This window comes from Mesocricetus auratus, unplaced genomic scaffold (assembly GCF_017639785.1).
Source record: "Mesocricetus auratus isolate SY011 unplaced genomic scaffold, BCM_Maur_2.0 Super-Scaffold_100011, whole genome shotgun sequence".
Classification (NCBI taxonomy): Eukaryota; Metazoa; Chordata; class Mammalia; order Rodentia; family Cricetidae; genus Mesocricetus; species Mesocricetus auratus.
Window position 1 is genome coordinate 53,131,432 of NW_024429195.1, and position 11,181 is coordinate 53,142,612.

The 11,181-nt window shown below is 45.7% G+C and overlaps 1 long non-coding RNA gene across 4 annotated transcripts; it reads left to right on the forward strand.

Moving 5' to 3' along the window:
* Window positions 1-582: 582 nt before the first annotated feature.
* Window positions 583-4,537, forward strand: LOC110342984. 4 transcript variants are annotated; one of them, XR_005880477.1, is made up of 3 exons: window positions 583-916; window positions 1,571-1,726; window positions 1,897-2,251. It is a non-coding gene; the product is annotated as an uncharacterized LOC110342984 (long non-coding RNA). The 4 variants fall into 4 exon arrangements; XR_005880478.1 differs by lacking the exon at window positions 583-916 and adding an exon at window positions 1,244-1,324; XR_005880476.1 differs by lacking the exon at window positions 583-916 and adding an exon at window positions 4,441-4,537 and having other exon boundaries at window positions 1,463-1,726; window positions 1,897-2,067.
* The last annotated feature ends 6,644 nt before the right edge of the window (window positions 4,538-11,181 follow it).

Sequence of the window (11,181 nt, forward strand, 5' to 3'; positions counted from 1 at the left end):
AGTGAACAATATTTTCCTAGTGTTGCTAAGAATTAAACTCGAGGGTGAGAAATAATAAGCTGTAGACCAGAGGAGTCGGTAGTCCAGGAGAAACTGAACAGAGAATTGCCATGGAATACACACACACACACACACACACACACACACACACACACACACACACACACACACTTAGAAACCCGTGGGTAGAAGTAACAGATTACTCTAAAATTTGAATGCATTAAAAACTCTCAATGTAGCCGGGAGTTGATGGCACACGCCTTTAATCCCAGCACTCAGGAGGCAGAGGCAGGCAGATCTCTGTGAGTTCGAGGCCAGCCTGGTCTACAGAGTGAGTTCCAGGACAGCCTCCAAAGCCACAGAGAAACCCTGTCTCGAAAAACAAAAAACAAACAAACAAACAAAAAAAAAAACAAACAAAACCTCTCAATATAATTTTCCCCTAACCCTCTACAATTTTCCTGAATTGTCCCACAGTCACCATCTATTCAACAATGGAACAAAGTGCTGACTGAGTGTATCACACCCCAGACACCTGCCAATGACGGGGGGGGGGTATTTGCCAGTTCTTCTCTGAAGGGTGCGTCCTTTTTAACGGAGACCGGAACATAACCTGTGAGGATACTGTGCCATGGAAAAGAGGAGCCCATAGCCAGGGAAGCCTGTCAGACTGGCTTGTTTTTGTTCTGGGATGGAAGGGGAGTTGCCTCAGTAAGAGTTTGGGTTCTTCTCTTAAGATGCTGGCCTTATAACAGAAGTCAGAGAGGACAGAATGAGGAGTTTGGGAGAGCAAGGCTCCCTTCTGGGAGAGATGACCAAAAGCCAGACACAGAGTGGAGATTTGGTGCAGTTTTAGACCTGCCACTCAAGAGCTAAGCAGACACCAGTTCTCTAACGGCGGACTCTGAACCAAATGGTGGGTAGCAAAGCATCTTCTGCAAACTCACAATGGGTGAGCCAGGAATGTGGTTCAACTGTCCCAGCTGAAGCAAGGGACTCAAGAGCTAGACATGCCCTCGGAGAGAAGCAGATGTTTAGCGGCCCCTGGGTGTCTAAAGGTGGCAGATGCAGAGAGCAACGGCATGGGTTGTTGCTCAGGCAACACAGGAAAGGAGGGCATGAGCACAGTGCCACCTGCAGCAGCCTCACCAGAGGGCTGGACTGGCACCACATTCTGGATTCTTCTAACAGTAGTAAGCCACGTGGGCTATACACGGAGTAGATGGAGAACTGCCCCGAGTACTGTGTGGGACAAACGCATTACATTAAATGCTCAGAGGTCAGCTTAGATAGGCGACTCACAGGCCAGCAACACCGGAACGGGGTGAGGGCGTTAATAAATCCGGAAAATGTGAATTCAGTGTGGGAAAGAGGGACTGCCCTTCCCTTTCCCTGGTGCATCACAAAAACTGCTCCTTCCCCGAGCCATCCTCTTCCCTCAGCTCACGGTCCGGATGCGGAGCACCACAGGGTGGCGCTGCCGTCTAACCGTTGGTGTCCAGTGACTTCAGCCGGTTTATGGTTGCAATCACTTGTGTGTTCACGGCCTCCTTTTCTTGTCTTCCTACAGACTGCACAAAATTTGGGAGTCACCACGAAGGAGAGAATTCTCTCTGACGAAGGCTGGAGAATCTGGCCCTCGTGGCAGTGACATTTTCTCTGTGAAATAACGAACCCTCGTTTGTATGTGTGCGCTTGGTTCCCTTGTGACATTGCAGTAACAGAGGTCAGTACCCGAACTACAGACAAGGCCGCACACTGTCACTGCTGAGGTCCGACTCGGGGCCATGGGAAAGCCTTTGGGCCGTGTTTCCTTTGTCTCGCTTTTAGTGCTGTGTTCTGGCTCTTTCTCAGCTGTCCCTTGAGCATCACAGCTTCACTTTCTCTTCTGCCCAGACTTGCTTCTTCTCCCGGAGAACACGGAGAGTGCGCCCTAACACACACACTGAAAGCGAGTCCCCGCCGCAGCTCTCCTCGAAACTCCGCCACCTAAAGGGATTTGGGAGAATGAAGTCAACACACAAAGGGAAACGGAAATCGGAGGAGGAGGCTCGTTGTAGTCAACCGGTGAGCCAGCGCCAAAGCAGGCATCCGGCGGTTTGGCTGTGTGAACCAGATGGTTTACATTTGAAAATGTTCTGTTTTCAAGGCTGGTTTGAGCTGGCTCTTCAAGCAGAACGTCCCAGCTGGTAGAAGAGTCATCTGAACACACTGTATGGGTTATTCTTAAATATAAAAAATTACTCCTCAATTTAGTTGGCTTGTTGAAGTTCTTTGACCATTTTGTGCCTTGATTTCTTTTATTTCTCTTTTTAAATTTTTTTATTGCTCATTAACCTATTGAGCCAGAGTCCCGTGCACCACAGGCTGGCCTTGAACTCTCTATATAGCTGAGGTTGGCCTGGATCTTTGCCTGCTGGGATTACAGGCATGCACAACCCACACGGGGTTTTCTGGAGTGTAGGGAACTGAACTGAGGGTTTTGCACATGCCCAGTGAGCCCTCCACCAGACACCTCCTCAGCCCGGCTTGGTTCCTTCAATATGGAATTGCATCAGCAATTCCCTATTTCATTGCACCGTTACAAGGGTTAGACAAAGTCATACACATGGATTGCCTGGATCAGTGCCTGAGACATAAGGAACACTACCCTTTCTCTTTGTTCACTTAAAATTGTGGCTCCAGGTTCATGTCACTCCTGAACCTGGGCCTTTTTGGAAAATGCCTTTGTTGTTTTGTGGGTTGGTGATAGCATGGCAAAGAAGATAATAATGCTTGTCTCCTACCATCTGTTATGTTTAAAAGTCCTGGTTAATGGAAAGGTTACTGGAAACCCGCCACCAGTGATACAATAAGCCAATTAGACCGAATTAATAAACCCAGGTCTAATCTGAGCAAAGCATTCCTGGGTGGCCCATGGGGGAACAGAAAACCAGGACCCACAAGGTGAATCCAGAGGTGGAGGCTTTTAATGCCCTTGGGGGTGGAGCAGCCAATGGTGAGCATTTTAGGAGCAGAGTCTGTACTGAGGGGACTCTAGGGGAGGGAGGACCCACCCTTGGCATTTTGAGGGTGGGGTTTGGAACAGGGCTCCAGAAGGCAATGTGCAGAGGAGCAAAGTCAGTAACGCACACGGTGAAAGAAAGCAGCCTTGGGCAAGAATACTCAGACAGCGGGGCCTATGTCAAAACGGGAAGCACACATCTTGCCAAGCAGTGTTTGAGCATAGCTGCCTATCACCGTATGCAAAGGAGGTTTTGTCTTCACTGAATCTGACTTTTATACAAAATAGTGCAGTTTTGCAACATTGGTTAAACAAAGGAGACCAAATAAAATATGCCAGCCAACAGCCAGCCTGAGGTTTCCACCATGTAATGTTTATAGAGTTGTATATTGCGTAGCATATACGACTATATTTCAAAACGATAAATGAATATGGATTGTATAAAATAATGTTGATGAGGTTATGGTGAGAACTACCACTTCTCCGCCTGTGGTTGCCGGGAACAGAACTCAGGACCTCTGGAAGAAGAGTCAGTGCTCTTAACCACTGAGCCATCTCTCCAGCTCCCTCACTACTTCTTATTTATGTACTGTATCTAATTTTTTTCTGAGACAGGGTCTCTCTATGTAGTCCTTGAACTCACTCTGTAGACCAGGCTGGGCTTGAACTCAAAAAGATCCACCTGCTTCTGCCTCCCAAGTGATGGAATTAAAGGTCTTTGCTACCATGTCCTGCTAATAAATGTAGTTCTTATCATGAGACCTGAAAATTTAATTCCTGGGTTGGGGATATTAACGGTTTACTGGTAGAACAATCACCTGGTATGTCCCAGATTTGATCCATAACAAATAAGTAAAGACAAGAAGATTTTGCAATAAGGATTCAATTCATAAATCATTTACAGTTCATTATTTTGGGGGTCTTAAAATATGAAGGCTTATGTTTCCCCTAGTTAATACCTTTTTTAATTTTATAAACTTTACTTTTTTAAACCTTGCAAATAGGGACTGGAGTGATGGTCCATCGGCTAAAAGCACTGACTGCTCTTCCAGAGGACCCTGGTTCAATTCCCAGTACCCACAAGGAAGCACACAACTGTCTGTAACTCCAGTTCCATAGCATCTGACATCGGCACATAGTCATATACAGGCAGGCAAAACACCATAAAAAAGAAGAAAAAATCAAACCTGACAAATAAATAAACACACCACACATCAAAATTAACCAGATGAACTTCTATACAATTCGCCCAGTCAGATGGAGACGATCCCCCTGCTCCCATTTGATGACTCACTTGGGCCACCATGCCCAGACTAATTGCTTTTGTAGCGAGTGTGAAAGCTGAATTAGCGGGATTAAGTTAAAGCCACGACAGATACTTATTTGATGGAGAGATCCAATACTCTTTTTTTTTTTTTTTTTTTTTTTTTAAACAGCCCTGGCAGTTCTCGAACTAGCCTTGCAGACCAGGCAGACAACAAACTCACAGAAATCCTCGGACCTCTGCTGGAGATTAAAGGTGTGTGCCACCAAGCCCGTTCTTTTTGTCGTTTGTTTTTCTTTCCCTTTCTTTCTTTGTCTTCCTTCCTCTCTTTCCCCCCCTTTCCCTCTCTCTCTCCTCTTTTTGTTTTTAAAGGCATTTTTTTTTTTTTGGTTTTTCGAGACAGGGTTTCTCTGTGGCATTTTAACTATGCATAGTCTCTAGTGGTTATACTACATCTTTAACCGGAGGGGTTAAAAACAGCAGGAAAACGGGGTTTCCCAGCCCTGCTACTGCTATCCTGTGTGCAATAGGATGTTTATTTCGAAGCCTACGTGGCCTCAACCCAGCAGGTACGGACATCGCTGTCTCGCTTGCCCTGAGTTCTAACAACCCAAGCACTTCTCCAGCTTTTGGCAAACGTCCCTTCCTTAAAGTTATATCTCAAATGTAGGAAGCAGCTATCACTGTAGCGCTGGGAGAGGGGAGAGAGAAAGGAGCCGGGATTGCCTAAATTAGAACTCTGCTGACGCTCGCTCTCTGCACCCGGCGCGGTGAAGCCAGTTCTGCCGGTGCAGCCAAAATTGCAAACCGGACTACTAGAAAGGGACTGCGGTTTATGGGGACAAAGCTGCAGGCGGGATCAGCAGCGGCCCTGCCCTCTCCGGCCTCCCTGGAGCGCCTCCTAGGGGCAGAGTCTCGCGGAGAGCCCGCCGGCAAGGCTAACCCCAGGATTGAGGCGGGTAGAGGGCTGGGGTTGGGTTGGGGGGGGCAGAACTGGTTCAAAAGGAGACTCTGCTGAGTATTTATGCATCATCTCACGTGATTCTCAAATTTTAAAATTTTAAAAAGCTACCTAACCACCAATCCGAGGCAAAACTGGAAATCCATGCAGGAATAACGGAAAGTCATGGCAAGTTCTGTGGATAACAGAAACTGAAGCGCGTAAACGCTTTAACGTACTTAAATTAGGCAATGCATTGGACACGTTTCCCCGGTGGCTAATCTTATCCTCTGTGGATTGATCCTTACTAGTTTTGTTCTCAGTGTAACCTTCCTTACAGTTCTGACGTTATTTGTCTTAATCCATCTGTGACTATTATCCCAGAGTCAGTGACTAGTTCCCCGAGGTCCCCAGAGCCAGTGGCTAGTTCCCCCGAGGCCCCCAGGTCTTGCTGCTTTTGACTTTGTGTCTTTGATGTTTAAATGTTTCTTTCTCCCATGAGATCTTTAATGCCTCGACAAGAATAGTGTTTTATTGATTTTTGTTTGCCCACAGTCTAACTTACTAAGTGTTCTTTAAAGACCTAATACCGGACAAACGATCTGGAAGGCAAAAGAAGAAACAAAGCAATGTGGTTGTAAGGAGGCACCTCCCAGGGACAGCCTGAGCTCACAGATGATGAGTGAATTAAATGTTAAAGGGCCAGGCATGGTGGTGCCTTTAATCCCAGCACTAGGGAGAAAGAGGCAGATGGATCCCTGTGAGTTTGAGGCCAGCCTGGTCTAGACAGTCAGTTCCAAGACATCAAAGGCTACATAAGGAGACTTTGTCTATATATTAAATAATGTAGAATTCACAGTTACAGTAAGTGGACCTTCTTTTTAAATTATACATGAATATTTTGTACAATAAGTGGTTCTGGATGGGTGAGGACTCTATAATATAAAAATTTTTGTTAGATAACAGGACTGCACTGTAAATTGCAGGAAGATGCCTATGTCACACTAATTTAGCTCCTTGGAAAACAGTCTATCCCATGGCATGTTTCAGGATGCACACAGAAAAAGTTCCAAGTTACCAATGAAAACCTTGAGTGACTTACTCAGTAAGCACCCCTACTCGTTCTTAAAGACTCTGAGCAAGATTCTTAAATTTTAGGTGGGGGGTGGTGGCACACACTTTTAATCCCAGCACTTGGGAGGCAGAGGCAGGCGGATCTGTGAGTTCAAGGTCAGCCTGGTTTACAGAGTGAGTTCCAGGACAGCCAGGACTGTTTCACAGTGAAACCCTGTCTCAGAAGGAAGGAATGGAGGAAGGAAGGAAGGAAGGGAGGGAGGGAGGGAGGGAGGGAGGGAGAAAGGTTGTGTGTGTGTGTGTGTGTGTGTGTGTGTGTGTGTGTGTGTGTGTGTGAAGGGGGAGAGCTAGGGTGGGCATTGCAGTGTAGGGTACATGTGTGTGCCATGTTACCCATGAGGAGGAGACAACTTGCGGATGTCCATTCCTCCTTTCCCGGTGCCATCTGGAGTTCGGCGCACCAGATTTGCGCAGAAGTGCTTGCGCTGCTGCGCCATCTCAAGAGCGTACCCTTCAGTCCTCTTGGCTTCATCTGGCCCTTGCCTCGCCTGCAGCGCCTCAGACTTGACCTGAACTCGGTGGAGCTGTCTGCTCGAGCCCCCTGGCTTTGACTCTTCTCTCACTATGACTCATTGCTGCCTCGCAGCCCAGCAAGTCTTAAGTTTGTAACCATTCTGAACTTCCTCTCTCCTGGCTCCCACCACAGTGTCAGAGGTGCGGAGAGGCACCCAAACAATTGCAGCAAACGAAAAAGTCATATGAAGAAAAGCATAGCTGGGGGTAGAGAGACGGCTCAACACTTTAAAGTGTTTTGGTGGTGGTGGTTTTCTTTGGGGAGGGGGTGTTGTGGTGGGGTTTTTTTCTTTCTTTCTTTTTTTTTTTCTTTTTGGCTTTTCAAGATAGATTTTCTCTGCGTAACAGTCCTGGGTGTCCTGGAATTCTCAGCTGGCCTCTAGCTCCACCTGCCTCTGCCTCCCCAGTGCTGGAAATAAAGGCTTGCGCCACCAATGCCAGGCCCTCCTTTTGATTTTTAAATCATATTTCTACCTTAGGGCATTGCAATATTTCCAGAATATTCTTTCACAAATGTCTTCATGGCTCACCTCCTTTCCTATTTTTGTTTGTTTGTTTCTTTGTGTGTTTGTTTGTTTTTGTTTTCGAGACAGGGTTTCTCTGTATTGTTTTGGAGGCTGTCCTGGAACTCGATCTGTAGACCAGGCTGGCCTGGAACTCACAGAGATCTGCCTGCCTCTGCCTCCCCAGTGCTGGGATTAAAGGTGTGTGCCACCAACGCCTGGCCCTCCTTTCGATTTTTGACTGTACAAATAACTTCCTTCTTTCCTTCTTTCTTCCTTCCCCTCCTTTCTTGTGCTATTGGGATCAAACCCAGGGTCTTGCTGTCTAGAAAAGCCCACTGCCACTGAGCTACAATACCACCCATATCCATATTTGAGATTTTAGACCAGGGCTCACTAACTTGCCCAGAACCTCGATCAGGGTCAAGAACATAATGGGGTTTAATTAGTGTTGTTGCTATTGGTGTGGCGGTGCTGGCTGGGGGTGGAACCCCATTGTGTACTAGACTGTAGTCCAGGTTCTGGATTCAGTAACCAAAACAGAGACACTCTGGAGGAAATAAATTATTTATGGTATCTAGTGTAGTGGAAAATGACTGAGGGCAGAAGAGAAGGGTAACGCTATGTTCTCTAGATAGAGATGCCTTAGCCAGCAACACTGAATGGATGAAAGCTACGCACAATCCTTTTTAAACATTCATTACCTTTCTATGCAACCGTTTTTGCAAAGATTGTAATTTCAAGATTGTTTTGGCCAGTGTTGTGAGTTATTGCTACCAACAACAATTCATTGTCATAACACTTGAAAAAAAAATCACACAATCTTCCCCCGCAGATTTCAAAGGACCTACCCATTCCAAACTTTCACAAGGAAAACTTCCTATCTGCACCTCAACGTTGCCTGGAGTATAAATCCACAACCACCAGCTTCTGCCACTCAAACATGGACACAATATGGCCTCACACAGTGCCATGAGATGAGGTTGCCATGGTAACCTCGACTCCCATCATTATGAGCTAATTGTTCAGCTTGAACACTGCATGCTCCTGAGGTTCAGCATGTTTCAACTCTGCCAGACCTCAGCTGGCAGGAAATTAAATGATGTGTTATTATTCATCACAATTACTTGCTAACAATTCATATTTAGAAATGGGGAAGAATACGAAAGATAGATTTTTTTTTTTAGAGAGGGCTTTTCAATTTATCTCATGCTACTTTAAGTATTGGCACCAGATTTGTCTGTTGTTGGAACATTCTCTTTATTTTGATGGCCCCCTAACTTGTACTGTGCCCTGTCACACACCTCCATCTTTCAAGCATATTGGTGTTTCAAGATAAAGAGAACTTCGCTTTGATGAATTTGCCTTCTTGGTTTCATTCTTTTTTTTTTTTTTTTTTTGATTTTTCGAGACAGGGTTTCTCTGTATTGTTTTGGGGTTTCATTCTTTAGGAGACACCAAGAAAAGGAATTGTGGGGGAATATATGACCCATGTGACCCAAGCTGTGGGAGGGGAAGAAAGTGTTAAAAGGAAAGTGAGCCAACCAAAAAGTCTCTGAATTCTTGATTGTTTGAAAAAAGAAAACAAGTTTATGTTGTGCAATGAATACGTTAGAGTAACATAACTAGTATACTGTATGTTTAAGAAATGACACAATATAGTAACTTAAGTCATAAAGATGAATGGAGACTTTCTTCTCTCCATGTCTCTTAGACATGGTTTTCACGGTGTAGCCAAGCTGACCACACACTCATTCATCCTTCTGAATCTGTTACTTGATTGTTGCGTTTGTCGACATTCAGAGTCATACATGGTTTACATAACCCCACACACTATAATCTTTCTAATTAATTTTCTCACCGATGAAATGCTATTTTGTTTTCCGGTTGTATTTTTTAGTCCTCCACTAAAACAAAGCTTCTACTTCCATTTTTCAGTTCTAACCTTAATTCCCAAACCTGCCAAGATCTTGGGGACCTGAACTCAGTGTCAGTGGGCATTAAAGAGGAGGGATACAGATGCAAAAATGAGTTATGAGATGGGTATGGGAGGTCTTGTTCTATTTCTGCTGCTAAGGGTTTATATTTATAGAGTAGAAGAAGTCTGTTTATGGTGCTCTAATGTATACTTACTTTTATAAACTATAGAAATTGAAGCCTGGCTGAAAGACCATAAACAGGTCCCAGGAGACCAGTGTCTGATCTGAGTATTTGCCTCAGGAGTAACTTCTATGTGTCCTTGAATAGTGGAAAGGACAGGCAAAGAGGCAAACAAGATCCTCTGGGCTGTTTTTATACAGGCCCTCATCTCAGGGCTGGAGCAATGGCTCAGTGGTAAAGAACACTGGCTGCTCTTCCAAGAGTCTTGAGTTCGATTCCCAGCATCCACATGGCAGCTCACTATCTGATGCCCTCTTCTGATCTTCAGGCATACATACAGACAAAGCACCTGTATGCATAAAAAGTGCATCTAAAACAAACAAATAAATAAGGGTCCTGATCTCATTCATGAGGACTTCACCTTTGTGACCTTGTCACCTCCCAAAATTCCTACCTCCTAATCCCAAGACATTCTGCATTAGATTTTCAATGTATGAATTTATTTTCTTATCCCCTTCATATGTGTGTGTGTGTGTGTGTGTGTGTGTGTGTGTGTGTGTGTGTGTGTTGAATCCATGTAAGTTTCCAGGTGTGTGTGCCTGTGCCTGTAAATGTAGAGGCCAAAGGAAAACTTCCAACGTCTTCTATCATTCTCCTCTTTATGGATGCCTTGGCCCATGTTCTAGTGTTGTGTGTTGTTTTTCGAGACAGGGTTTCTCTGTATCGTTTTGGAGGCTGTCCTGGAACTCACTCTGTAGACCAGGATGGTCTCGAACTCACAGAGATCTGCCTGCCTCTGCCTCCTGAGTGCTGGGATTAAAGGCACGTCCCACCAACGCCCAGCGACCATGGTGACTCTTATAAAGGAAAGGATTTAATTGGGACTGGTTTAGAGTTCAGAGGTTTACTCCATTATCATCATGACTGGAAGCATGGTCTGCAGGCAGACATGGTGCTGGAGAGGAGTGGAGAGTTCTACATCTAGATCAGCAGGCAGCAGAAAGAGAGAGAGGGAGACACTGGACCTGGCTTGAGCATTTGAAACCTCAAAGCCCATCCCCAGTAACACACTTCCTCCAACAAAGGCCATACCTAACTCCAGCAAGGCCATACCTCCTAATTGTGCTACTCCGTGAGCCTGTGGGGACCAATTACATTCAAACCACCACAACTGCCCTGAGACAAGGTCCCTCACTTAACCATACTTACCATTTTGGCTAGGTTGACTGACCAGCGAGCTTCAGGATATGCTTGTCTCTACCTCTTTTTCCCCACAATGCTGGGGTTACAGGCACGCGTAGGAATGCTGGATTCTTTTACACGGGTTCTGGGAATTCAAGCCTGGGTCCTCATGCTTGCACAGAGAGTACTCTCACCCATTACACCACCTCCTCAGCCCTTCAATGTCTGAATTTGGAAGGGACACAAGCATTCAGACCATAGCAAGAGGTGAAGAGAAAAGCAGCTGACCGTCAGCTTTCCATTGTGAGTGGGAAGAATTGGAGGTTGACATTACCAGCTGTTCAGTTAGAGCATCAGTTCTGGAATCCCCATACAAAGAGATCCATCCCGTGAGGAGCATGTGGTCCAGGTGGGTAGTGAAGATCAACAGGCAGTTGTAGAAGCCTGACATGTGATGGCTCAGTCGTTAAGAGCAGTGGCTGCTCTTCTAGAGGTCATGGGTTCAATTCTCAGAACCCACATGGCAGCTCACAGCTGTCTA